General features: G+C 38.0%; 1 protein-coding gene across 1 annotated transcript in view; it reads right to left on the reverse strand.

Moving 5' to 3' along the window:
* LOC122519453 (hormone receptor 4) overlaps nucleotides 1-27,794 on the reverse strand; it is an 87,203-nt gene that overhangs the window by 30,185 nt on the left and 29,224 nt on the right. The window contains exon 2 of the mRNA XM_043638879.1: nucleotides 9,596-9,719. The gene's annotated coding sequence lies outside the window, so the exon portion shown is untranslated. The remainder of the gene's footprint in view (nucleotides 1-9,595; nucleotides 9,720-27,794) is intronic.

Here is a 27,794-nt window from a genome sequence, read left to right on the forward strand (position 1 = left end):
TCTATTTCCGGTGGGTAGACGGGGATACTTTCGTTAAGTCACACTTACATCGTATCGTTCTAGGAAGCCTAGCCTAGCCTAGCTAGCTCGCCTTCCATCGCCTTTCAACAACGTTCCTCTTCTTTTTCATCGATAAGTGTGTCACCCTGTTAAAGCGTGTTAGCTACTAAAAAGAGCTCCTCCTTTATACGAGAGAAAGTAAACACGATACTAGCGTATTAATACTCTACAAAGCTTATTTACAACTTTGTGTGCATCTAAAAGTTAATAATAATAATAGTTTGGTCAATCCCAACTAACGTATCAAATTCGTCCGCTTAAAATTAATTGACTACGTTGTTTAAAAAAAAAAAGAAACAACAAGAAAGTATAGAAAATTAATTGATAAAATTTAATTGACGTTAGGATCGTAACATCTTATACTTGTTGTTAAATAAAAGAAGATCGTTTAGAGTGTTTAGAGCTCATCTGGATTATCATTTGTTCCTTGCCAGTGGATCCAACCAAGTGTAGAAAGAAAGACAGAGAGAGAGAGAGAGAGAGAGACTCGAGTCTGTTTAACCGTTGAACGTTCGTGTGGGATACCGCAAGCCCCACTGACTCACAGAACTACTTTCCCTTCTTTCTCGACGAAGTACCTACCTACCTACCTTCCTACCTACCTACCTACCTCAGCCATGAACAGAGCCCCGTTATCCGTGCGGTTACTCGTCGAGAGTGAAACGTTTTGTGTATCAAACTCTTGGTCCTTCTTTTTATTTTTATTTCTTTTACTCGGAGGAAATGAAGAAAAAAAAAAATAACGATGGAAGATGTTCACTTATGAATATTTTTCTCTTAGTTGACTTTCTTTTTCTTTCAAGGTAAACCAACGATATTTTAATTTTATTAACGAACGGCTGATATATTTGTTCTAAATGTACGTTCATTTTTTCTTGTTTTTTCTCACAAAGTAACGCGGTATACCGATAATGGTATTTTACAAGGAAACGTTTAACAAGATAGGAATGCGTCTATCAGCATAAATAGCACCGCTTAAACCAGTTTAACGCGAGAAGGAATTGGAGCGGCAATGACTACTGTAATGAACGAACAAAGAGGAATATCGTATAATCCCCCTATTCTTAAAGTATTTCCGATTTTTCGATAAGTTAAGGACGTCAAAACTTGTATGCGAATGAAAATGATTGTTAAATCGTTGATCGAAAGTAGATATTCCCGCACCCCCCCTTCTCTCTCTCTTTCTAGGAGATTAAAAGTATGTTCATGTATACCGTTGACTACTAAGAAGGGTTCCTATTACATTAAGACCATAGTTAATCTTAGGTGAACATGACCGAGAAATAAAAAGTTCTCTTTTGATCTTGAGTCCTCGACGACTTTGTCTTTGTGGGTCAAGATTCAAGTTCTTTGATAGAGAAAGAAGGATTATCGTAAGTTTCTTTGATCTTTCTCTCTCATTCTATCTTCTAAGCAGAAATCTAAAAGACTTCTTTTTTTTGGATTTGTACGAAAATGAACGAGTTTGGTATTAGAATGAAAGAAAAAATGTATTCTTCGAATATGAGAGAAACAGATCGTAGGGATTAGTGTCGTTTTTTTCGTTTGGAGCAATCGAGAGCGAGCAAAAGGTAGAGTTTTAAACGAACGAATAAGTCGAACCTGGTCTCGTGGTTGAAAATGAAATTCAACGATCCGTCTCTTATTTTAAAACGTGTACGACACACAGTGGTATAACCGTGAGACTACACTTAATAACGTCACGTTCCATTTAGAAGACTCGTGGTGGAGAAGAGAAGAGAAGAAAAGAGAAGAAAGAAAGAAGTGGTGGAGGTGGAGGTGGAGGTGGACTTTTGCGAATAAGCCGAGTCTTCTCTCTCTCGGCAAAGAGAGTCTACGGTCGTAGAAAGTGTTTCTTAGCTTATTATCGCGAGGGAACTGGGCATTACTTCCTCCTTTGGGCTGACCTTTCTCTCGGTTCTTACTGTTACTCTCGCGTATATTCATCGTGGAAAGATCATCGAGTTAAAACGTATACGATGGGTATAGTTAAACGTCTAAAATTACTTAAACGTTTTTAACATGAAAAACGATTTATTTCATTTGCAAGTAGTCGATTGTTGAGTCTCGAGACTCTAAAAGACCTATATATTCTTCTCGTACACATATGTTAGCTAATCGTATCTACCTCTACTTACGTATAAATACCTATATACAAAATATTTCTTTATTTTGTGATCTTACTCTCGGTACTTCGAGAAAAATAATCGTACGACGTAGTAGTAGTAGTCATCAGAAAAGCAGACGTCGTTAATAATATCCGCCTATCATCATTCTCTAACGATTCGCAAACACTCGGTTGAACGACCCGTTTAAGCGAGTTCACGTTTTAGCACGGTTCAACGACCTCGAGATAGACTCGCGACTACTTGCGGCTTTATTTTTTAAACAATGGGGAAAGTCTTGCGAAAGCAGCAGCAACGCTCTCGGACCTAAGAAAGAAAGATCCGAGAGATCCCCTTAATAGAAAGAGAAAGATCAACTTGTCGTTCGTAGAAAAAAACACGTGGATAGAAAATAAGAGAATCCTTTCGTTTTCAAATAACTCGATCATCCATTTCTATGTTCTCCTCCTCGAATGAGGTTGCGCTTCTCTTTCATTCGAGAGGAAAGGAAACGCATCATCGCGTATTATTCGTCGCCTTTCACCGAATCAACCGAATGATGCTTACCAACAGACCAAATACATCGAACATAACAACACGCCTTGTTGCTTGCTTGCTTGCTTGCCTTCTTCTTACGAAACTCCCCTGGAGTCTACGACGCGAGGTTCGACTGGAATTCGGCCGAGGGAAGGTCAAGGGCTGTGCCGCCGAATACCGACTTTCACCAGAAACCCAATCGCCTGGACCGGAGGCTAACCGCTCGCTCGCTCGCTGGCTACTCCAACAACTTCTCGCTTTTGTTTTGCCTTTTCCTTTTCAAAAACAGTTACTTACGAACGCTCCAACGACTTACTACTTACTGTCCACTTATTTTTCTCTTTTCTAATTCTTAAAGCGTCTTTCTGGAATGTTACTTCGATCGGTTGATTCTAACTTTGGAAAAAACTTTACTTTGACTAAACTTTCTTTTCTTCTTCTTCTTCTTTCTTTTTCTTCTTCTTCTTTTATTATTTACCAGGTGTTTAGGTCGACGTATCAACAACAAACCATTCTTTATTTTTCTTCCCGTCAATTTCTATCTTTGGCCCGAAAATAAGGAAGTTATTTTTGAAGGTTATACTTCTTTTGGCGCGTTTGGGAAAATGTGATGGGAGTGAGGATTTTTTTCCGAACGACACCATGAAAAGTTTGTCAGGGTATTTACGATGCGCGGCAAAGCCGATTTCAAATTTTACGGCATGAAGTTGTCTTTCTCTTCTTCTTCCTCTTTTTTTTCTCAAGCGGGTCACCCATCCAAGTACTAATCGTACTCAGCGCTGCTTTACTTAAATGATCGAGCGGGAAGTAGTTCTATCACCGCGCCATGGCCGTTGACGCATAAATTAATTCGATACATCTCCTTTATATTTAATGTGGACTGATATCTATATTTTGATATTTTTTTTGAAGTTATTTTTGAGGTTATTGAGGTTATATTCGTTTCGGTACGGCAAAGAAGTATAACTTCTTACGGTACGTACATAAGTACACACACATCAGTTTTTCATTTAGATTTTACTTTCTATTGCGAGAAGACACCATTTTTAAATACACACACACACACATCCACACAAGTAGAGTATCTTTAATACTTAAACATTTCTATTATATTTTTTATTATTTCTATTACTCTCTCGTAGCAGTCTAATGCATCTAGTCAAACTAATTTCGTTCGGTTTAAGGTCAGTCCCTCGGTCGTTAGCGTAGTAAATTTAAGCTCGCGTTGGCTCGAAGAAGATCTAGGCCTCCGATAGGTCAATTTCCTTGCTGCTACGTAGCTACGCGGCGACCATTTCAATCTTAAATCATATCGAGAAATCGAGCTGGCTACGAATTTAGATCTCCGTTACGCGATAAGGGCTAATCCGAAACTATACAATTAGCTAAGATTCGATAAGATAAAGATAGAGACGATGGGAGGGGAGTGGGGAAGGGGAAGTGGAAAGTGAAGAAGAAGAAGAAGAAGAATAAGAAGAAGAGATAAAGTATTACAAAATATTCTCAAGATTACTTGAAATATTTTAGATAGGAAAACGATCTATGTGTTGAAATGATCGTAGAGAGAAATAGAAAAAAAAAAAATGAAAAAAGGGCGGCAATTTGAAAAGTTGGCAAAAAGGTACGCGTCCTACTCTCCCTTTACCCTTCGTCTCTTCGATCTTGGCCAGACTCCATTCACAATTATTGTCCCCGGTTCTCTGAATGAGAGTGGGTAGAACCGTGAATTCATGAGAAACGATTATTTCCACATTCACGTTCGCACGATATCGCCAACTATCCATATTCTTGTATACGTCTTTCTCTATCTCTATCTCTCTCTCTCTTTCTCTCTCAATTTATACATGTGTGCGCGTTCTAACACATAGATAAAACACGAGAGATTCGAGCGAGCGTGTCGATTTCTACGCGCGAACTACGTTCGAAGGATCGATTGCGTAAATATAGGAAGCGCTGATGCATTCACCTTTTGCGCGATGCAGCCTTGCCTCGGCAGGGGTTCTCAACCAGCTCGACGTTCCCTTTTTACGCTCAGCCTTTTTAAACATCCGCGAGTGTTACTCGTTCGTTTGTAACATTTCCCCGCGAGATACGCGTTTTTTATTTATTTATTTATTTACTTATTATGATTATTATTATTTCTATATTTAATCGTAGAAATATAGTTTCGTAGAAGATTTATAATTATTTCGGATTATACGAGATATCGTGTAATGTATTTATTTATTTACTTATTATTATGATTATTATTTCTTCTATATTTAATCGTAGAAATATAATTTCGTATAAGATTTATAATTATTTCGAATTATACGAGATATCGTGTAACATTTTTCTGATGTTTATTTAATATTTTGTAATTCTATTCGGAAAAAGGTTTTTTCTAAAAAGATGACGTTTGATAAAAGTTTTTGGTCAAAGTTATTAAAATGCGAATCTCGATTTAGATCGCGAAAATAAAATAGATAAGAATCCTAGATCGTCATAGTTCGTTGAGAAGCTTTACGTGGGCCGCGAGGTCGCTAACTTTCTCTTCGCTTCTTCGTTGTCGGCCGATATATCGTAGTTATTGTACTATGTAGTCAACCGTCTAATACTCCTTCTGCCCACCAATAGTGAGTCAGAGATCGTCAATGCACTAACGACAACGTGACTGTCAACGATACATCATTCAACATTATGAGAAGCTCGGAAATTGCAGATACAAGTTTTCTCTCTCTCTTTTTTTGATTTATTTTCAAAGAATAATTGCAATTACCAATGCTTATTTTTCCATCGAATCGTTAAGAAAGTAAATCGAATCTATCATAAATTTGTAAGATGAAATTTTCCTTGTGAAAATCTTTCACGTAATTCCGTCCATTTCATGTTTTATCTTTTAATAATAATCCTATCGAAGTACTCTTATAAAAATCATTTATGATGTTTACACTATCGAAGGTTGGGGTGGGGGACGAGAGTGGGGGTTGGGGGACGGGGGAGGGGGATTAAAAAGAAAGAAAGAAACAAACGGAAGGAATAAAGTCTCGAATAAATTTGTACGCTCCTGTTCGTAGGCCGACGCTACGAATAGACGAAGCGCACGTAATCGAGCGGTGTAACTAAATTTCCGGTAGTTTTCTCTTTCCCGCGAGCGAAACGGCCGACAGAGAGAGAGAAAGAGAGACAGAGAGAGAGAGAGAGAGAGAGATCATTGCCTCTCTCGAACATTTACGAGAATCTCCGGCTCTCTCGCAAGCGTTCGTTTCGATCAAGCCCGGATATTGTCTATTATAGGAACAAAAATATCTAAATAAAAATAATTTGAAAAGAATAAAGAAGAAAATAAATAAATAAATAAATAAATAATGACAAATTTCTAACAGGTTTGGTGTCAGTAAAGCGTAGGATAAAAGAGAGGTGGACGTAGGTAGTCTGATTAATATAATTGATGAATGATAATCATGATAAAGTTGTTGTTTTTTTTTTTTATTTTTTTTTCTGGTAAATACGACAAGTAGGTTTTAATCGATAGATAAAATTTCTGAAAGATTTCTATCGTTGATTAAAAAATTGGAATTTTTTACGTGGGGTCCGAGCTTTGAGAGATACGTCAGAGAATTCGTAGTTTTTTTCAGTTAGGATTGTTAACGTAAGACGTATCTATATATAAAATGATCAAAAGTATTATTCGTTTACGTACACGTGGAGATAGGTAAAAAGAAAAAAAAAAAAAAATGAACAAATATAAGTATATGCGGATTAGCAAACTTACGTTTGAGAAACAACGAAGATGAAATAAAATGCGTAACGACGGTTAGAAAAATTTGTCCTCTTTTTTTTTCTTTTTTTTATCAAATATATTCTTTTTTAATATAAAAAACTCGCGACTTGTAATTTTGTCGAACGAACAGAAGATTCCCCGTAACTCGACGCTACTGTGTTACCATCTCCACTTTTCCGTAAACCTCCCACTGTCAGAGCCGGAGGGGAGGAACAGTGACGTCACCGAGCGGTAGGGGAAAAGAGGAAAGGAGGAAGGGTAGCTCGGATGGGGTAGTTGGTGGGGGATGTAGTCGCGGCTATGGAAGATCCTGGAGGGTAACTCGGTAGAAGAGGGGTTGCTGGGAAATGTTGGGGGATGGTGACGAGGTGAATGACCGACCTAGACTCGAAGTCAGGGGTGTGCAATGTATGAAACCAGCCGTAATAGCAACCCTCCTTCAAAGCAATCTACAAGGGTAGGCTTTACATCCTCTTTCCCTCCAAGCCGCCGCCACCCCATCGCCGAACCCCGTTCCTTTCCCTCCATCCTCTTTATATATTTTTTCTTCCCTCTTTTCTTCGTGTTTGCTCGGTTCGTCCTTCTTCGATAGATCCCGTGTTCGTTATTTCGAGTCGAGATAGGCTCAATAGGCAGAAGTATGTGCTACAAACACATTTCCTTCTTCTTCTTTTTTTTTCTTTTTTTCTTTCCTTCTTCCCCGTTCCTTTTATCCTTTTTTTTTTTTCTTTTTTTTTTCTCAATGACGAAATCGATAAGATTCCCCCCTATTTTTTCGTGTTTTAATAATCTGTAAATTAGAACTGACCGTCTATCTCGTACACACAAGCGCGGACTAAATCTAACCGGGGAGGAAAAAAAAAGGAATAAAAAAAAAAAGAACACACAGCGAACCGAATTGTTAACACGCGGAGGTTGGAAGATCATCGATGCAGATCGACTTTTGTGCACCGATGACTTCGTGTCCTAGAAAGATAAAGACCGTTCCCCGGTCGGTAAACTGACGTGGGGTCTCGGACTACGATACGAGGTGAATCGAGTGCACGAACTCTCGGGCATGCTGTCAGAAAGCTAGAAAGTAAGAGAAAGAGAGAGAGAGGATCAATAGCTAACCAAAAATAGGATCTTTCGACAGAATGCTAAGGATAGGTTCGCTTGATTTTCCTTTAAGTAAAAAAGAATCTGTTCGTGTTTGGACGAAAAAAAATATAAAAAGGAAAACAAAAAAGGGGCACACAATTTGCTCTTTTATCGAGCCGAGAGAAAAAAAGAAGAATAAAAAAAAAAGGTTTTAGGTATATAAATAACGAAGCTTAGTACTCCCCCTCCCCAACCCCCGGGAGAAGAGAAGAGAGAAAAAAAAAGAAAATAAAAGGGGGAAGGAAAGAAGAATGTTCGTAAAAAAAAAAGTTTCATATAAATCGTAACATTGACAGATGTGGTTGATCGTTTACCGAATTCGCGTATTGACCTTCCAAGGGGCAACAAAGTCGGTGCTGGAAAAAAGGGAAACAATAAAAAAAAAAAAAGAGAAAAAAAAGAAAACGTGGATAAAAGAGGGGGGGGGAGAAAAAGAAGAAGGAGAAGGAAGAAATAAAAAAGGAAGGATCGACTCGAGACCGGATAGAAAAGTTTGTTTCGCGGTTAAGCCGTTGACGAATTCATCCTCCCCTTCCCCCCCTTACCCCCTTCACCCTACCATCACATATACGTTTTTTGCTCTCCCTCGAAGGTTTGTGTGCTCGTAGAAAGCTTAGATTGTTGCATGCACGAGGGTAAGGCACGGCGTTTTCTGTGGCGTTACTGCCACACCACGTGGTTCGTATTGATCCTCTTCGGTGGGTACGAGAGGGTTGGAGAGGGGGACGTGGGGAGGTGGCTATCTCTCTCTCTCTCTCTCTCTCTTGCTTCTTTTCCGTCATTCTCTCTCTCTCTCTCTCACTCACCCTCCCTCTTTGCTCGCGGAGGGTAGCAGCCCAGTGCCCCTGCCTTTCGGTCGTTCACCCTTCGCGTACACTCGATTCCGATTCTTCGAGCTACTCCCTTCCTCTTGCCTTCCCTTCCCTATCCCCCCTCTCCCCCTCCCTCTACCTTCTTTCTCTATCTCACTTTATTCTTAGATTGTCTTCTTATACTTTTTTCTCTTTTTTCTTTTTTTTTTTTTGTTTTCACGGCAGTGATGCTAAGAAAACGGCCAATCTTGGAACTCGATGACGGTACTGTACTTGACCCTTCTTCTATTCGGTATACGATAGTTGGAGAATTAAGAAAGAGGAATTAGTAGATATATTTGAAGTAAAAGATTTTTGAAAAATTGCTATTTTGGTTGTTGTTGTTACGTGGATCGTTTAATTTCAAAGTAGTGTAAGTTCGTTTTTGAATAAAATGAGATATCACGTAATTCGTGCTTAATTTGATGTAAATTTTGGATCTATGACTAGTCTGTGTTTAATTTTTTGAAAAATTTTCATGTTTTGTATAATTTAAAATTGATCGGTAATTGAAATTAACATACGACAGATATATTTAACCCTTTGCACTTTGCACTTAACCCTTGCAACTCGAGACGATTTCGAACCAAATTAAGTAGACATTTAACAAGTATTTTTAAAAACATTTCTAAACAAACAAGCGTATAGAAATAATAAAATATCATCGGTTTATTCATTTATATGTCGAAAAAAAAACAAACTTTGATAAATACTACACTCTGTAATTAGTTTTGATCGAGTTGACACTTGAAATCGGTCGGGCGCCGTATCGGCGCCGTTCGAGTGCAAAGGGTTGATCTTTAATTTTCTCGAAAGAAGAGAAAACGGGATCGGACAACGGCGTTTGGTCTTCAACGAGATAACAAAAATGAATTTTTATGAAAAATAATAATACGTGGGGAAAAATAATAATAAAATGACGATGAAAATAATAAAATCTGATAAAGCGGTTTTTCTTTCTTTTTCTTTTTCTTTTTTTTTGCGAAGAAACGAATGCGTGTTCGCTAACTCGACACGTTATTCGATATGGAGGTCAAATTCAGCTCACGTCACGCGCTAGGCCTTATGTACGGTCACGGTGGCTGGTCGTCGACGTGTTAAATAAGTAAGTAAAACGCAATGAACGATCCTTTACTTACGATCACCGACGCTACTTTCACGAATGAAAGGTCATGAAATTCTAATCTCTGTATACGCTCTCGCTACATCCTACTGTGTGTCGAGGTGTAAAACGAGAAGTCGAGGAGGGCTTCTTAGGCTTACCTGGAACAACAAGAAAAAACAAATAAATAATATATCGATACAGATATTTACGTTCTAACGTGTTCGATATAGTTTTATTTTTCTATTTGATATTTGTCGAGAGAATGGTTTGACAAGATTCGAGATTCAATCTAATTTGTTTTTAGGTTAGGTTACGGACGTTTTTCTTTTTTTTCGTCCCCCCACTTACGTAAATTATTTTTTTTAATCGATACTATTTCTATTCTTTAGTCGACGTTACAAGAATTCTAATTTTAATATATATATATTTTTTTATATTTTATTTATATATATAAAATATATCTATAATATATATATATATATATATATATATATTTTTATATTATATAATTTTTTATATATTTTTATAAATATATATTTTATATTATATCATTTTTATATATATTTTATATTTTTATATATATTTTTTTTTAATTAAAGATCGATAATATGACAAATCACGATACACGTAAGTATGCACGAAACTGTTTGTAAAAATCTTTACGATAATGTTTTATGATAAATATATAATTTTGATTAATTTCTTCGAATGAATAATAATGTCTTTTAAGTAAGTACCCATAGGTTAGTAGGAATGTGTTTGAAAAGAAAAATGGGAGAAAAAAGAGGGAGGGATGTCGAACCCCCCTTACTGTTCGGGCTGCCACTCGAACGAGCTAAAACGAAGGGGTGAAAAACATTTGAGGATCATTCTCTCGTAAGTCGTGGCACATTGACGAGGAATAGAAGCGTTAAGAAAGCTTCGTTGAAAACGTACGAAAGAGAGGAAATATATTTAATGGAAGGGGTTGAGAGGGAAGAGGGTTCAAAAGAGAGAGAGAGAGGGAACGTATCGAACGAATCCTGACGTAGACGTACGATCTCTTTCGTGTATCGAAAAGGCATTTTTTCAAATATCCGAGAAATGGGAGTAAGGAAGAACGAGTAGAAGAAAAACAGGGGGTGGAATGGGAGAAGAAAAAAAAAACAAAGTAGTTGTCCATCGTTTTAAACTTTTTTCCTGTCGTGGTCTTTGAAATTACGAGGGTTGCCCAACCCCCTCTTTTTCTCTCTCTTTCTCTCCAATGCTCGATTCCAACGCTCCAGAGTTTAAGAGTTAGAACAAAAAAAAACAAGAAGAAGAAGAAGAAGAAGGAAAATAGGAAGGAGGAAGGAACCTTTCGAAGTTTTTTTCTCTCCAAGAGCTTAACTCAAAACACGAGGAATTACAATTTTCCTTATTTTTAATTATTAATGTATAATTTAATGCGAGTAATGGAGTGTGTTTTTTTTTTAATCTTTTTTTTTTAATTTTTTAATGATACAAGAACGCGAATCCTTCCATCTCGTTACGCGAGAAAGTTTTAACATCGATTAATTATAGGCTGTTGTCAGCCATAGCAGATGTCGGTGAGCGAACCCTAAAGAGCATCCTGATTCATGGGTCTTCGGGAGAATATGAGGAGAAAGGGAGGGACAAACCCCACGGAATGGAACGATTAAGGTCGTTGACCTTCGCAAGGGGTTCCTCCTTCGAGAAGCGTGGAAGATAAAATGTTAACGATATATTATTCGAACTATGTGTCTCTGTTAAATAATCCTAATTGAAAAATTAATCTAACAAATTTGTATAACAACAACAACAACAATAATAATTATAATAATAATTAAAAACTTAGCGAAGGGGAAGAAAGAAAGAAAGAAAAAAATTGTTCTTCGTATCAGTAAAAAAAAAGAAAACAAAACGAGGGGTAGAAATTTCGTGGAAAAGAAAACAATAAAAAGGAAGGAAGGAAGGAAGGAAAAGATTCGCAATTAGGCCACACCTTGCCTACTTTCGGAGAGTGCATTGACCCGTCGGAGGAGGGTGTAATCGTTCCCTGAGGGACTTTTCCTGGGGGTTGGCACCTGCGCAGAAGTGGAATTACGTGTTCCACGTGGCCGCCACGTGGTCTCGGGGAAACCGAGGAACAGGGAAGAAAGATCGCGAAGCAACGGAGGAGGATAGGGAGAGGAGGGTAGGGCTCACTCCGGAAAAAGGCAGTCTTCGAGGGGATGAGTATCGACCAAGGGCAAGGGCGAGAGCATGCGTAAACGGTGCGCAACGGCTTCCACAACGACTTGTCCAAAACGTTCCGAATTTCTCCTTTAATCTTATCGACTATTTATTTTTTATTCCTCATTTTTTCTCCCTCTTTTTACTTATTTCTTCTTTTTTTCATTTTCTTTTTCTATATAGCACGAGTAAATATTATCTCAAGGTATGGATAGCATTATACTTTTTCAAATACTTTATTTGACTTTAGTCACGAATTTTGTCTCCTTTATAGTTTCGTACGCGAATGAGTTTTTTTAAGATACGTATAACGTTATTATCTTTTATTAACGATTATACTTTCTATTTGCATTTTAAGCAAAGTTTTTCTTTTATCGACGTTTAAACTTTTTCTCTCGATTGGGGGAAGATAGATTTTTAGAAGAAAATAGGATCGAGTATTATATACGAAATATTTCGAGGAAGAATACACGGATATCTATAATTTGTTGTTGATTTCCCGAGAGCGAGCATTCGTGCTTGAAGCTTACGCGCACGTCAAATTGGCTCGGCACCGTTTTGGACAGCCCTGACTATTCGTATCGAGCGGCAATGCCAAGGGCAAGGGCGCCCTTCCCCCACCCGTTCCGACGAACCTGCACACCCCCATTTCTCTCTTCCTCGTTCTCTTCCTAGTTCCTCCTGGAAACACGCACATTCACGCACTTATGCCAGCCACGTTTCGTTTCGCTCGGTTTTACTATACGTGTGCGCAAGCTCGTGGGTTTACCGATGGTGGTGGTGGTGGTGGTGGTGGTAGATGTTCGATCATTTACAAACGTTCCACGACTCTGCCGCAATATTTTTTTCTTTTTTTATTACATTAACATTTGACGATGAAGATCCCTCTTTGCGTTTTTATTATCATCAGATTTTTTTAGGAGAGTATACAAATGAAATTTTCTAAGCAACAGCAGCAGAAATTGCAGAAAAGGGGTAAGCGGGAGATTAGAGGAAAGGGACCGTCGTTCGTCGATGGAGAAAGCAACGTTCGGGTCTCTCTCCTGGGGTTAATGTACTCTCAACGTTATGGCGTCGTCTTGCAAGCAACGATGATGTTTCTCTACTACCATTACGCAAAAGCCAGTAGCAACCAGCAACGCCAGTTTAATATATCCAACGCCAAACGCGACGTTTGGACTTTGATTGAAAAAGAAACAAAAAAAAAAAAGCAACGAAAAAAGTTCAAACTTGTTGGCAAAGGAAGAAAAGAAGAACACCATTCGGCGGTCTACTTGGCACTACAACTTTCTATTCGGTTTTTAAGGGATGGAATAAGGAAGAAAATGATATAAGGATATAAATGATAACTTTTAATCTGATTTTATTAAAAGACACCTCAACAACCCAAGTTTGATAGGTTAAATCGTTCTTATCAAAATTCATTTGATTTTTGTTAATTGTTTTTTTTTCTTCTTCTTCTTGCTTTTCGTTTTCTTCCGAAGGAAAAAAATCTTTCGCGATGGTAGCTCGACCCGTGTTGACGTTGTTCTCTTCCGCGTATTAAATAATTACGGAGGTGGTTGGTGATCGAACATAGAAAGCGTAGATAAGTCATCGTATTCGTTGTCAGGGGTTCTCAAAACGATTCGAATAATCACCTTCCCTCTCGAGACAACTTTCTAGATTACGTTGAATAACAACTCGCTTGATTCGATAATCTTGATTATTATCATCGTTGGAAGAACCTCACGGCGGAATCAGGAAGCGAGTTTGAGAGCCCCTGGCCAAAGAGAAAGTTACGACCGACATATTTCGCGTTCGCGGGACCGTGCCGATGTGTTTGTAACTCTTTGCGATGCTAGAAGACGACGTCGTGTCTTTAAAAAGAGAAGGAAAGATTGATTAGTATTTATGCTTTCAAACAAATCATTTCTTTTTATTTTATTTTCTTTTCCCTTTTCTTTTATTTTCTTTTCTTTTCTTTTCTATCAAACACGATTGTATAGAAAAAAAAGTTAAGATTTACTTTTCAATATCGCGTTTATTTGTTATGAAAGAAAGAAAATGAAAGAAGAAAAGAATGTCGGAGAGAAATAGAAAAAAAATGGAAAGGTGGATAAACATTAATCCCGAACTGACAGACTAGTTATCTTTTTTTATTTCATCCTTATTACCAGCGTAAAGAAAAAAAACAAAAAACCTACTCACTTATCCGATAGAGTTCTTCGTAATCGAACGGAATTTTGAACTCTCTTTCTCTTTCTCTTTCTAGCGTGTTAATGCGTGCGAACCAGATGCCGCGAGCTGGATTCTTTTGCTATATCTAGGTATACTAATCTTCTCGGCCAGATCAGAAGCAACCATGTGCCTCGTAACGAGTGTGTAACTTTCAAACGTGAGAAAATCATTCCATCGAGCTTCTCTTCTCTTCTCTTCTCTTCTCTTCTCTCCTCTCTTTTCTCTCTTCTTCCGTCTCGTTAGCCTATTTATACGAAGTGTCGCAAGTTAAACGGTGAATCGAGATTTACAACAACGCCATGTAAGATTCCACCGTTTAATTAAACCTTTCGCGTTATCGATCTTTTTATCGCGTGCAACGATCGTTTTTTTTAAAAAAAAATATCGTTAAAAATACTGGACGGTAATATTTCAAGAGTTATAATATAATACTCATTTAAATGACGGTACCGGATGAATATTTATAAATCGATCATCAATATTTTCGATAAAAACGTACCAACGTGTATATTAGCAAATTTATTTCCAAAGTATATTTTTCGTTCGACGAATAATTCGATTATTGTTTTTATATGTTTTTCTATTTTTGAAGTTATACTTCTTTTGGCGCGTTGGGGAAAATGTAATGGGGAGTTGATTTTGTTCCGAGCGTCTGGAAAAACGACACCATGAAGTTTGTCGGTATTTACGAAGCGCGGCAAAGCGATTTCAAGTATACGGCATGAAGTTGTCTTCTTTTCTTCTTCCCCCCTTTTTTTCTCAAGCGGGTCACCCATCCAAATACTAATCGTACTCAGCGCTGCTTTACTTAAATGATCGAAGCGGGAACTAATGCTGTAACCGCGCCATGACTGTTGACGCGTCAAGTAATTCGATATATCTTTCTTATATTTAGCGTGGACTGATATCTATATTTTGATATTTTCTTTTTCCTTTTTTTATTCTTTCTTATATATATAATAATAATTATTTTTTTTTTAAGTTATTTTTTTTCTTTGAAGTTTTTTTTTGAAGTAATTTTTGAGGTTATTGAGGTTATGTTCGTTTTGGTACGGCAAAGAAGTTTAACTTCTTACGTGCGTACATAAGTACACACACCAGTTTTTTTCTTTTTTTTTATTCTTTCTTATATATATATATTAATAATTATTTTTTTTTGAAGTTATTTTTTTTCTTTGAAGTTTTTTTTTGAAGTTATTTTTGAGGTTATTGAGGTTATTGAGGTTATGTTCGTTTTGGTACGGCAAAGAAGTATAACTTCTTACGTGCGTACATAAGTACACACACCAGTTTTTTTTTTTTTTTTTGATTCTTTAGTCACGTATAAATATGATCGATTGTCAATAATCTTTCGAGGGATTTCATTTACAACGATGTAAAAGCGAGAATTGTGTCGTCGTGATGAGAGTAGTAACGAAGGCAGACCAACGGTAAACTAGCAGAACGACTTTTCCGGTGAAGGAACGAAGAGAAGTAGTAGAGAAATAGAAATAGTAGTAGTAGTAGTAAAAGAATAAAAAGAAGAAGGAGAAGAAGAAGAAGAAGAAGCTACGAGCCATGACGCGTTCACTTTCGCTGCAAACCGATCCCGTTGGATCGAGACGAGGTTCTCTCTCGTTCTGTGTTGCGCGCGTGCCTAAACGCGTGACACGCATACGAGGTCGTAATTATGACTATGCCGGAGAAAGAATTGTCTCGCGTATGTGGAGCACGAGCGGTTGCTATTATCGACATCTTTTTTATCCTAACGACAGCAACACCCTACGTGTGTTTTCTCACTTTTTGCATTTAGTTTTTTGCTTCTCTCTCTCTTTCTGCACAAATTTGCACCTATCCATAATTTCAATAACAATGAAATATCGGTTATTAGCAATATTACGAAATATTAACGACAATGTTAACCGTATATTCATTTAGATTACGAAACCCGATTTATAGATATCTCGTAGAAAATGATAAATGATTTTTCTTCTTATTTATTTCTTTTGTCCTATTCTCATTTAGTGTTTTTATAATAAATTATCGAGGACTCGTACGAAGGATAAATCGTTCTAACGACGATAGCATAATATCGATCCTTGATCGTCCAATGACTGACCGACCGGCCCTGACTTGTCACCGCGAATTACGTTGCTTTAGTGTTGGAGACTGGTTTCGTCTATTATAAACGAATATATACATCCTATGCTCGTGCGTACTTTAATCGTTGCACCGTGTTGCACGCTCGCAATCGCGGCCGATGCAAGTGCAAGGTAGTGCGCCGGCTGGTAATCGGTAGAAACGAGCGAAAGTTATCTTACGTCACTCCTACGTACTACGCGTAATAAACGTTGAAAACGCCGTTCACGAGAACTCTTTCTAGCCGTCTTAATCCTCCATAAGTCTCTAGATAATATTTATATACTTCTTTATCAACTTTTATATACACGGTGTGTTTTGTAATTACACACACATATATATATATAAAACGTACGATTATTTAAAGTCAAATATAAGCACAATGGTGTGGCAGACTTTGGTCGACATTAGTCGAAATATAGAAATCGGGGTCGGATTCGTTAAATAAAATGTTACAAGAGGAATAAATAGAAGAAGAAGAAGAAGAAGAAGAAGAATGAAATCGATCGGGGAAAGATCGCATTTGCATTATTACGAGAAACTTAGCTTTTATATTCGTAATACTCGAAAGAGAGAAACCGTAAATCATGAATTTTATCGGTGGAAAAGGAGAACGCGATCGTTCTTTTTACCACTCGAAAAGGAAATACAAGCGTGCATTGGACTAAGAGAGAGGAAGAGAGAAGGAAGGCGGAAGAAGGTCATAGGTCGCGAGTCGAGCCGAGAGAAGAAGATGAAAGATATTTCCTGGCTTTGGTATCTCTACCTGGGTTTGTAGAGTTGCGTTTAGCCTCTGTACTTTGGTAAAACAAGGTTCCCGCGGAACGTTGTGAACGGTGCTTAAAATGACCCGTCACGAAGCAACGACCCGGAAGCGATAAACGCGCGAGCGAGGTCGAATCCACGGTCGATAAGGAGGTCGAGTAGAGTACACCGACTAGAGCGAGTTTTTCCCTTCTTTCCCTCCCAACCAACCCGTTCCACCCCCTTCCAACCCGTTCCTTCCTTCTTCGGTCCGCCATCCTTCTTCGCTCTTCTTTCTCTCCTCTTTCTCCACCCCCTCCTCCTCCTTCTTCTACTACTCTAGTATATTTGCCAGCGTTGAACACTGGATCCGACAGATAATAATCGAACCGAACGATCCTAGACGCTTGCGATGCATTATTTTCAGATGATGCTGATACCGGGAGATTGCGAGATCGTACCCAACAACAGACGATGATTTTTCATTTCCTTCACTTTCCTTCTGACCTGGATAATAACGAATAGAGGAAGGACTACCGTCCTCGTTGTTGGTGTTGTTGTTGTTGTTGATCCTTGGATCAACTGTCGACTACATTTATTATCCTCAACTTATTTTATATCTACCTAAATCCTTTCTTGGATCATTCCAACGAAGAATCATCGTCTAACTAAAATTCAAGAAGAAATTTCGAATCGTTAGCTCGCGCGTGTGAACGTGGCTTAAGAGGTACGAACACACGATGTTGCAATGGCCCAGAAGCGGTAGCTAGGCGAAGGGTCAAAAACACCGAGCGGCACAGTTTCTAGGCCATGCACTGCTATCTATAAACCCCTGCGAGCTTCTCTGCCCCCGCAAACCCCGCCAGCCCGCCTCGCGAGGTTCTCTACCTACACCACCATCAGCATCACCACCACCATTACTATTACCATTACCATCGGACCTAGTCTACCTACGTGAGTTGCACTCATGCGCATTTACGCATATACACACATACACGCACACATGAACATAGACCAAGCGTACACGTTATATTATCGTGTCGTGTCTTTCTTTTTTCATTGGCTTGCTGCTAGCTAGCTAGCTAGCTAGCTTGCTTGCTTGCTTGCTTGCTTGCTCGCGATCCAATCTTTCTCTTTCTCTTTCGTTGGACGTAAGTGTTTGTCGTACACCCGTGTCACAGTCCCACGATGCAAGGTGGACTCCTACCCGCAATGTATGCTAAGCCGATATCTTCGAGTCGAAGATAGAGAACCGGCGCGTACTGCGCACGTCCACCACTCGAAAATAGAGAGAGAGAGAGAGGCTGGAGGGAGGAGGGAGCTTTGATATTTCCGTTTCCGTGAAATGCCAGCCCAGCCTGGATTAACTTTAAATTTCGCAGTACGCCCACGAAAGCTACGATCTCGTTCCAAGATATTTCGAATACTCATCGAAACCCTTTTTCGCGATCGATTTCTTCTTTTATTTTTATTTTTCGAACTTAGGAACTTCTTAAGAGAATAATCTTCGACGAGAATATTATTTTAAACGTTAAAATGGTATAAATATAAAATGTTGTTTTTAAGGGCACGTTTAGATACGCATACACCCTTCTTTTCCCGATCGATTTTATTTTCTGTTATAAATTTGTTTGGCCCCTAAAATGTAATCTTTTACTAGATTTCGGCCCTAACTGTGAAGGGGAATAGTTAGAAACAAGTCATAATGTATATATATAAACGTTTGAATATATAAATAAAATAAAGTATTTCGAGAGATGGATGTTACGCCAACGTAAGATGCATGCAAAATGCATGACCAGAAAGTGTGAGAGAGAGAGAGGGGGAAAGAAAAAATAAAGGAAGAAAGAAAGAAAGAAAGAAATAATTAAAGAGACGAAGAAGGAAGGGTAAAAAAAAAAAGTTTCCTCCGTACGTATGGCCTCGAGTAATTCGGCACTTAAACTTGACAATGGATCGTCGAATGCGTGGACTTGAAAGGTGAAAATAATTTGATAGCCGTGCACGCACCATTACCCGGGTCGCTTGCTTTTTCGGTTATCCAACATCGCGCGCGCGCGCGCGCGCACGATCGCGTACCGAATACACACATGTGTGTGTGTGTGTGTGTACGTGCTTTGCGAATCGTCGAGTGTGATCGCTCTCTCTTCCGCAGTGGTTCTCATTCGATTCCTTATTCCCTACCCCACCTCCCCCCACCCACCCACCCCATAGAAATCGAATTTACGTTGCATAAAACGTAAAATGATTTTCCAACGATTCCAAGAGACACACTGTAGTATTACATACATAGTCGATATAGAAAGAAGCTTGTATGTCTTTTATGATGAATGTTATAGACTCGTTCGCGATACGTAATAATCAGAGCTCCTCGAGTCGAGTTATGCCACGATATCGATTTACGTGGTATAACGCTCGACATTATCTTATTAATAACAGTTATTATTAATGCGTATGTTTGTCGAGTTGTGTAGGGTGACGAAACTATTATGTAATCAGTAGTAAGTAGAATTCAAGAAGAAATAAGAACTAACTAAATAATATATTATTAATGATATCGTCTAAACGAAAACCAACCTCCATCTCCACCTCCTCCTCCTCCTCCTCCTCCTCTTAACAATCCCGTCACGTTAGAATAAATCAACAAAATATATATATATATGAATTTTTAATATTTATATATATAATATAATATTATATTATTATTATATAATATTATATTAATATTTATATAATTAATATATATTGTTATATTTATATTAATTTATATATTTTTTGTTATATTTATATTAATATATATTGTTATAATTATAACAATGAATATTCTTTTCATATATATATATATATATATTCCTATATATAAATATATAAATATAAATATATAAATATAAATATATAATAATATATATAATAATAATATAATATATAAATATATAATAATAAATAATAATAATATATATAAATATATAAATATATTCTTTGGAACATATCGTATAATATGATTTTACACACGTTGTATTATAGTAAGTAAATACTTACTGACTTCTTCTTTCGTATCCTAACTCCGTGAATGGCTTTAACCAAGCTAGCTAACGACTTTCACTTACAAGAACGAATTCACTTCCTGAATCAGTCGAGCAACGAACGAAGTAAGCAACCGTGATTCTAGGACCTAAGAGGAGGAAACTCGTAAACCGGATTTTTTCGACAAAAACAACCAACGAAAATATATATCTCGCCTATCGATATCGAGTAGATCGACAAAAATTTTTTTCTATCTCTCGTCAGTTTTATTTATATTTCTTTTTTCTTTTTTTCTTTATTATTATTTTTCTCTCGAATAAAATGTTTGTTTCTTTTAACTCTAATGCAACTTTCCACGCGTATAGATTGGTGTTGAGTAATACCAAATATATTTGAAATGATAAACGAAGAAAATAAAAAACGTATTCCTCGTCTCACCGGTTTCTAGAAAATTGTGTTCATTCGAATTAAGATTATAGAATTAAAATCAAGATTAGTAGGTGCGTATGTTGCTTTTTTTTAACTCGGCTGCCATGATTTTCTTTTTTTTTTCCCCGTCTAATTTCACGAGAATAAAAAAAAAAGAAACGAAGAAATAAAAAAGTAAAAAAAAAAGTAAAAAAACACATCAACGTAGACGCGAGACGCGTTCTATTCGGTACGAGCGGAATAAAACTTTCAAAAGTCACGAGAAAGTTATCTCGCATAATAAGTCAACATTCTCGGAGGTCGAGTTAAAACCTATTTTGGTAGCACATCGCACTTGGTCGAATGATTATGTAATGGACGTATTGCAAACAAAAAAAAAAAAGAAAAAGAAAAAAAGAAAAAGAAAAATTACCGTCGGGATGATTCAAACGGAATATTGCGTGGGCGTAAACGCGTCTGTGGGAGTAGCTCAGGTAAAAAAAACAAACAAAATAAAAAAAACAAAACAAACCAAACCAAAAGAGGAAACAAAAAGAGAAACGTTGAGCCGTGAGAGTGAACTACGTTCGTTCTCCTAACCGTTTCTTTATTTTGCATTAGTAAAAGTTGCTTATGGTGCATTTCTGACTATCGTTAGTACACGTTAGCGCTTGCTTTTGGCAAATAGCAGAAACAAAAAGAAGAGAAATATTTTTCATCGGAGCTTGGGTCCGTGAGGTGCTGTGCGTTGAAACGAGATAGGGTCATTTCACTTCCTGTTACGTAACGCAATTAACCGTTCATTTAATAGTAGCAAAGTAGTCGTCTCAACCACGAACTATAGTAATAGAAGCGTCGTTATCGCGAATAAAAAAGTCAAAGAGAAGTAATCGAGTAAGGCAAATAGGAACAGAGAAGTGAGGGGTGACGTGGGGAGGGAAGTGCAACGGAGAAAGTGTAACGATGTTAAAGAAGAAAGAAAAAAAAGAAGAAGAAGAAGACGAAAAAATGGAATGCATTCGAAACCGATAAATTTGTAGAAAAACAATTATTTTTTGTGTCCTTTCGGTGAACGATATCATAATTATCGATTTAAACTTTTCCGCGTATAATTATTCTCCGTTACGTGTGTTTTATTTTAAAAGAAGGAAAGAAGGAAGGAAGGAAGAAATGATGAAAAGAAAGAATAGAAAAAGGAAAAAGGGGTTTACTTTCGCAATTGATTTTTTAACGTTAATTCTAAGTTCGATGTTACATAGGTGGATACGTGTATTTGTATCGTAAATTTATTATAGAATACGTAACGAGCTTTCACGTAGGATAATCACTGTCATGTACTATGATATACTTGTAATCGTTTGGGCGACATTTTCAAGAGTACGTACTTCCTCGTACGTAATCCAATTATATTATAGTGATTACCAAACAGATTCGTTCATTCGTTTCTGTTATTTTTGATGAATTTTTCGTTTATTTGAGAAACTCGTGACGATCTTTAAATCCTCTAGGATTTTATTCGAAACGAAATTTTAAGGTATACAATTTTCGAGAGATATAAATGAGAATAAAATAAAAGGATATATGGCGAAGGAAATAAATAATGAGAATAGAAAATTTGTTGGAGGAGGAAAGGAAGGAGGAGATTGAGCATGAGCTTTGCTGGTACGCTGCCGGGATAGTTTCACTAGTTGCGTAACGTTAATGGTCCGCTCGGTGTCGGCCATTACTACTGACGCTTAGGCGACTTGCAGTCAGTCAACATAGTCAGGCTGCCCCTGTCTTCTTTCGTTTCGAGAGACTAACGCGAGAATCGACTAGAAAGTTGCATGTTCAAGAGAGAGAGAGAGAGAGAGATACAGTGGGATAAAATAAGAAAATGAGTAAAACAAGGTACAAGGAAGCGATCGAATTCTTCTTCTTCTTCTTTTTCTTTCACGAAGATCGTATTGGGACTAGAAACTATCAAAACCAGTCGTAGCTATTTTATTTCTATTGATTTTCATCTTTCGCAAGCAACTTATTTAATAAAATGCAAAAAATATTTTTAATTCGTTTACGTGATTGTGCGTTGAGTTTGAATTGAGATATTTTGTATCGTTTGAATGTATTAGGAAATTAGTTGGAACGTTTTGATAGATAATAAAACGTAGATAAACAAATTCGGTTTTATTCGATCAGAAGATCGAAATTTTTCGTAACTTAAGGATGAAATTTCTTTGAAAGGAAGGGAAGATTTTAGGAATAAAAAGATAAGAAGAAGAAGAAGAAGAAGAGATCGAGAACAACATCAACGACCAACCCAGACGTTGTCGTCGTCGTCGTCGTCATCGTCGTTTGTATTGGCTGACTTGATGGTGTTGCGCAAACGTCATCGAAAAGTTCATGATACAAAGTCATGTTACGAAAACGGCGAATGACGCGAACACAACTTGCTACATAAACGTACACCGATATCTCGTTTATTCGAATGAGAAATAAAGAAAGAAAGAGATCTAATCTTTTTCTATCGGTGAACGCTTAATGCTAATTCGAACACGCCCATAAAATAATAATATCGAATCGTTGTACTCGTATCAAATTCAAATGGCAAATCATATTCCGCTTAGTCAGATTTTTCGCAAAAGTATCCCTCTCCCTGCTCGTTATTCGCAATTATCCTGTTTTATCTTTTTAGGTTGTTGACGTGCGACGATGCTAAGACCGCCCCTTTCGCATAGTTTTCGTCGAACAACAACGAAACTCAACGCAACGAAACGCAACGAAACGCAACGCGACGCAATGCAATTCCTTTTCATCTCAATCCATCCATTCGTCCATCCCTATCTCTATTTGTTGCTTTTTTTCTTTGGTGTCTCTCTGCTCTGTTAGAACAGCATACTCCAAGCATGCTAAACGCGAGCACCGAACGATTCACCTCGCTTGGCCTAAATAAACAACCGAGAATACATCGACCAACGACTATCTATCTATCTCTCTCTCTCTTTCTCTTGGAACTCGATGCCGATTTCGTACCACGTTTATACGATAGTATCGTCGATTATCCTATCAAAAGACCGGAAACGATCCTGTAACGATATATTCCTTCGATTTCCCTCCAAAATCTACACACCTACTTCATTAGAGGAATTTAACAATTTCTATTTTTTTCCTTATATAAATGTGACACACGTTTTCCTATGTTTAAATGAGAGAGAAAGAGAGAGAGAGAGAGAGATAGACTTGCTCGTTAACAATTAGAACAATTAGAGTTGAAAAGAAGAAGAGTGGTAGGGTGTCCTATGCTCGTTCACTCGCGATTACGTAAAAGGTCGACGATTAGAGCCGACAAACTACGAAAGGAACGTTCGAGTATTGTACGAGAGCGAGAGAGAGAGAGAAAGATAGAAAAAAAAAAGGCGGCGACTTAACGCTATCTTTATCATTCATTTTTCCACCTATTTTTCGAGGTATCGAGGAAACTTTTGTCTGGCCTACTTCGTTATCATCTTCGCCGTGGGCGATTTGCGCCGCTTACTCGTCGTCTTCGTCGTCTTCGTCGTCGTCGGCTGAGAATGCATTTACCTCCCCCACTTATTCCTCTCAGATCGTAACGCCTTCGTCCCTACTAACGAGTTGTCATTGAAAGTGTTCAAGATCTAGTGCAGAAAACTGCGATATCAATTATTCGCACGATGCGTAACTTTGTCAACGTTATTAGAAGTTTCATTTAATCTCCTATTGGTCAAGATTTTGGTGGAAAATAGAACGGGGAATGAGCGTCGTCTCGAAGTCGTGAGAATAAAATGAAAATAATGAAAAGAAATAAAAAAGAAATAAAAAAAAGGAAATTCAAGAACGGTGTCCTTATCCTTTCCATCAAGGACTCGAAATGCACGATCGTTGGATGAATAGGCAGGCGACTAGATAATGCCAGCAGAGTGACTGAGAGAGTGATAACCAAACGGTGGGGAGGGGGGGGGATAGAAGTGTGGCAGCATAGTGACTATGACCGACGTTCTCTATCACTCTCATTGGGTGAGCAAGTACGCGTGGAATCCTTGCCAGCCTTCTTTAAGATACTAAGAAAGAGAGACTTGTCAGTGACACTCTATGTTGACCCCAGGAGGCAGCTGTATATATCGAGGCCGTCACGACGACTTCTGGAATGAGACTTAAACTCGCGCTAGGTGAACGTTTTTTCCCTCTCGTTTCTCGAGATTCAAAGGATTCCAAACACTACTTGACCCAGATCTTCGTTAAACTTCGACCAAGCGCGGCGTAAACAACTCTCGGTAGTACTATTTCTAGATATACGTTGCATACTTGCGAATCCTGAGTAATCGAAATAATTAACTTTCCTATGCTCGCATCAAATTTCATTAAAATTATCTTATCATTTTCATTTCTTTTTGTCTCTTAAAACAAAATATGTTCACGCAAATCATTCTTTGTTTTTCTTTTTCCAACGATTAACCCTTTCGCACGCTAGACTTCATTCGATCTCGTATGAATCGTATTCCATGCTTTCTTTATCCGAAATATTGGCAGGAAGACGCTGCTGTATTTGTTCTATCTTTGTTAAACAAAGTTTTATTCGTGGTTTAAGATGGGGAAAAAAAGAGACGATGTGGTACTTTGTAAGTAAGCCTTGACGAGACTATCCCCCATCATCCACATCATCGCCTCCCTCTTTTCTAACCGAGCTTGGAGGAGAACCCTTCATCAATCGGATCGCAAGTAGAGCGTGCACATCGCCTATTGCAGAGAGGAGGGTCCTTCTTTTGCTCTTAATTCTCTTTACGAACAACAAAGTATTTTCTATTAGTTATTTCTTCCATCGAATCTTTGTCCAACATTGAAAATCTAACGCTAAACGTAATGGGGGTGGGGTGGAAAAATAAGTTTAATCAAATGAAAATTGTTATAAATTTGACGATGAAATTTGAGCAAAGGGGCACTTAGTTTTAACTTTACGCTCTTGATTTTGTCTAGTTTCCTAGCAGAGAGAACGTCATTCCGCAGTCTGTGGACGCGCATGCGTGTAAAAGACGTCGCAGCGAGAGAGTACTTATGCGCTCAGAGTATAATAAAATATATTATACTGACAGAGTTTTTCGTGCTGATACAGATTTTATTTCAAATTAATCAGATATGATTTCAAATTAATCGATTATCATTAACCTTACACAAATTCATTCTACTTATACATAATAAACAATTATTTCGATACTCGTTATCAAAACCGATTACATATCAAAACCAAATAAAAAGCACCGGTAAATAATAATCCTTAAATACATCAATAAAAATAGAAATCAACTGCATACCGTTAATAAAAATATTTCTAAGATTCCACGTACGTAACGTATCGAGAGAATAGAAATGGAAAGTTAAAGCTCGGGGTTCTAGGTAATACGTTCCGTGCCTGTTAGTTGCTCCTAGACTTCGTATAGCATTAGATAGAGCAAAGAGATTGTACGCGTAGGCGCATACATACACACATACATACATACACACATACGTATACGCAATGCACACGGATGGGAGATTGGTGTGTTAGTGACGAACACAGTTGATGGGAAATCGCTTTTGAACTTGTGTGCGCGCGAGAATATAACGTATGCGAAACGAACAGAGTGAGTGAGTGAGTGAGAGAGAGAGAGGGAAAATGAGAGAGAGAGAGAGAGAGAGAGAGAGTAACGGTAGAGGTTGGAGGGAAGAAGACAGGGCTGTGTTAGAGTTGTGACGAGGGAGGGGAAGAGAGTTAGGTGTAGTATCGGTCATTACCTCCAACCAGTAACTGGGTCAGTCGTCACAGCGCCTCGGTTCGCTCACCGGCCCTCCATTCGCAGCCTTCTCTCTCTCCCTCCCTCTCCTTTCCCTCCCCAGTTCACGTTGCCTCCCCCTTTCGCGTCAATTCTCTCTCTCTCTCTCTCTGTGTGTGTGTGTGTGTGTCTTTTTCCTCGTCGAAAGCTTCCACGCGATTCTCGAAAGGACTGTAGGAAAGTTAGACCTTGGATTCGAAAACGTTTTGCTCGTATTTCTCTCTCTCTCTCTCTCTCGTTCTTTTTTTTTCTCAATGCTCTTTTTAAAAGCACACATAAACACGCGTAATACGTATACGGTGTTACACTATGGAACTTTTGTAAAAAGAGATTCCAAAAGGTTTTTTTCTTGACGTTTAGAGAATATAGATCGTGCACGTAAGATTATTTCTAAGAGAGTTGGTCCATATGAACGTATTTCTATGAATAAATAGGACTCTTAGGGATATCGTATAAGAGAATGTTAGTTTTTTTCTTCGAGAAAAAAACTAATTGAAATTGTTTCTCCTTTGAGATCTCTATCGATAATTCTACGGTTGATCTTTTTTTCTTTTTTTTAATTCGATATATTTTTTGTCGTTTTTATACATTCGAAAGTCGCGATTAGATATATTTGATTATTTGGATAGATTTGTCATCATCTATCTTTTATCTAAGGAAAGAAAAAGGGACAAGAGTAGGAAATATATTCTGTTTGAATAATGGATAGATGGGGGAGGGGGAAGATGCGCGTGATCCACGTGACGAGATTGGTTCGCGTTACGTAGGTGTGCGCTTAATGTACTTTTGTTACGTAATCTATGGCTTCGAAGGGCAGAAGAACTCGATTATTGCACGAGTGCAATTCTGACGATAGAAAAAAATCGATAAATTTTTAGAGATCGAATGAAAAAATAAGATATTAAATTTTGTATTATCATTTTGATACGAGGATATATAAAAATAAATCGAATCAATTTGGTAAGCGACATTTTTCCTACCCTCGACGTATTTATTCGTTCGATCGTTTTGGGAGAAGTTGACCAGTCCCTTCCCCCCCCCCCCCTTCCCTCGAACGGGCCGGCAACGACAAAGCGTCGCGACGACTAGGAAAAGTTCAACAACGTAGTCGAAGAAGCTTGAATACGCGCCAGGCCGCGTCTTTATTTGCGACACGCGCGACGTTTCGATGCGGTACGCGTGCCAAATAAACTCGTGAAATAAGATAAAATGTAGCCCTCGACCACCCCCACCCCCACCTACCCCACCTACCCCACGTCTTTCTCTTTCTCTCTTTCGCTCGGTTGTTTGGTTGGTCGGTCGGTTGCTTGCTTGCTAGCTTGCTAGCTCGCAAGCTCGCAAGCTTCCACCCCCGGGCGTCATCTTCGATCGAGATTGACCCAAAAACCTTCGAAGGACGCCGAGAGTAGGTCACCAGTGTGAACGTACTCTCTGCCGGAAATGTCCTTTCAATTTGTTCCGTGTAAAACGGATAACAAATCAAAACTCGCATCGTTTCGTCGTTCATATCCTATTTTCACTTGATATCTCAAATACCAGCATTATTTTCATTTTCATCTTACGATTTTTTCGAATCATTCGTAAAGAATTAACGTTAATTTCAATGGGGATGATCTATATGGAATATAAATTATTATCGAAGATTATTACACAAATTTCAAAAGAACAAAATCATATCCTATTTTCACTTGATATCTCAAA

This window comes from Polistes fuscatus, unplaced genomic scaffold, assembly GCF_010416935.1.
Source record: "Polistes fuscatus isolate 324 unplaced genomic scaffold, CU_Pfus_HIC Scaffold3, whole genome shotgun sequence".
NCBI lineage: Eukaryota > Metazoa > Arthropoda > Insecta > Hymenoptera > Vespidae > Polistes > Polistes fuscatus.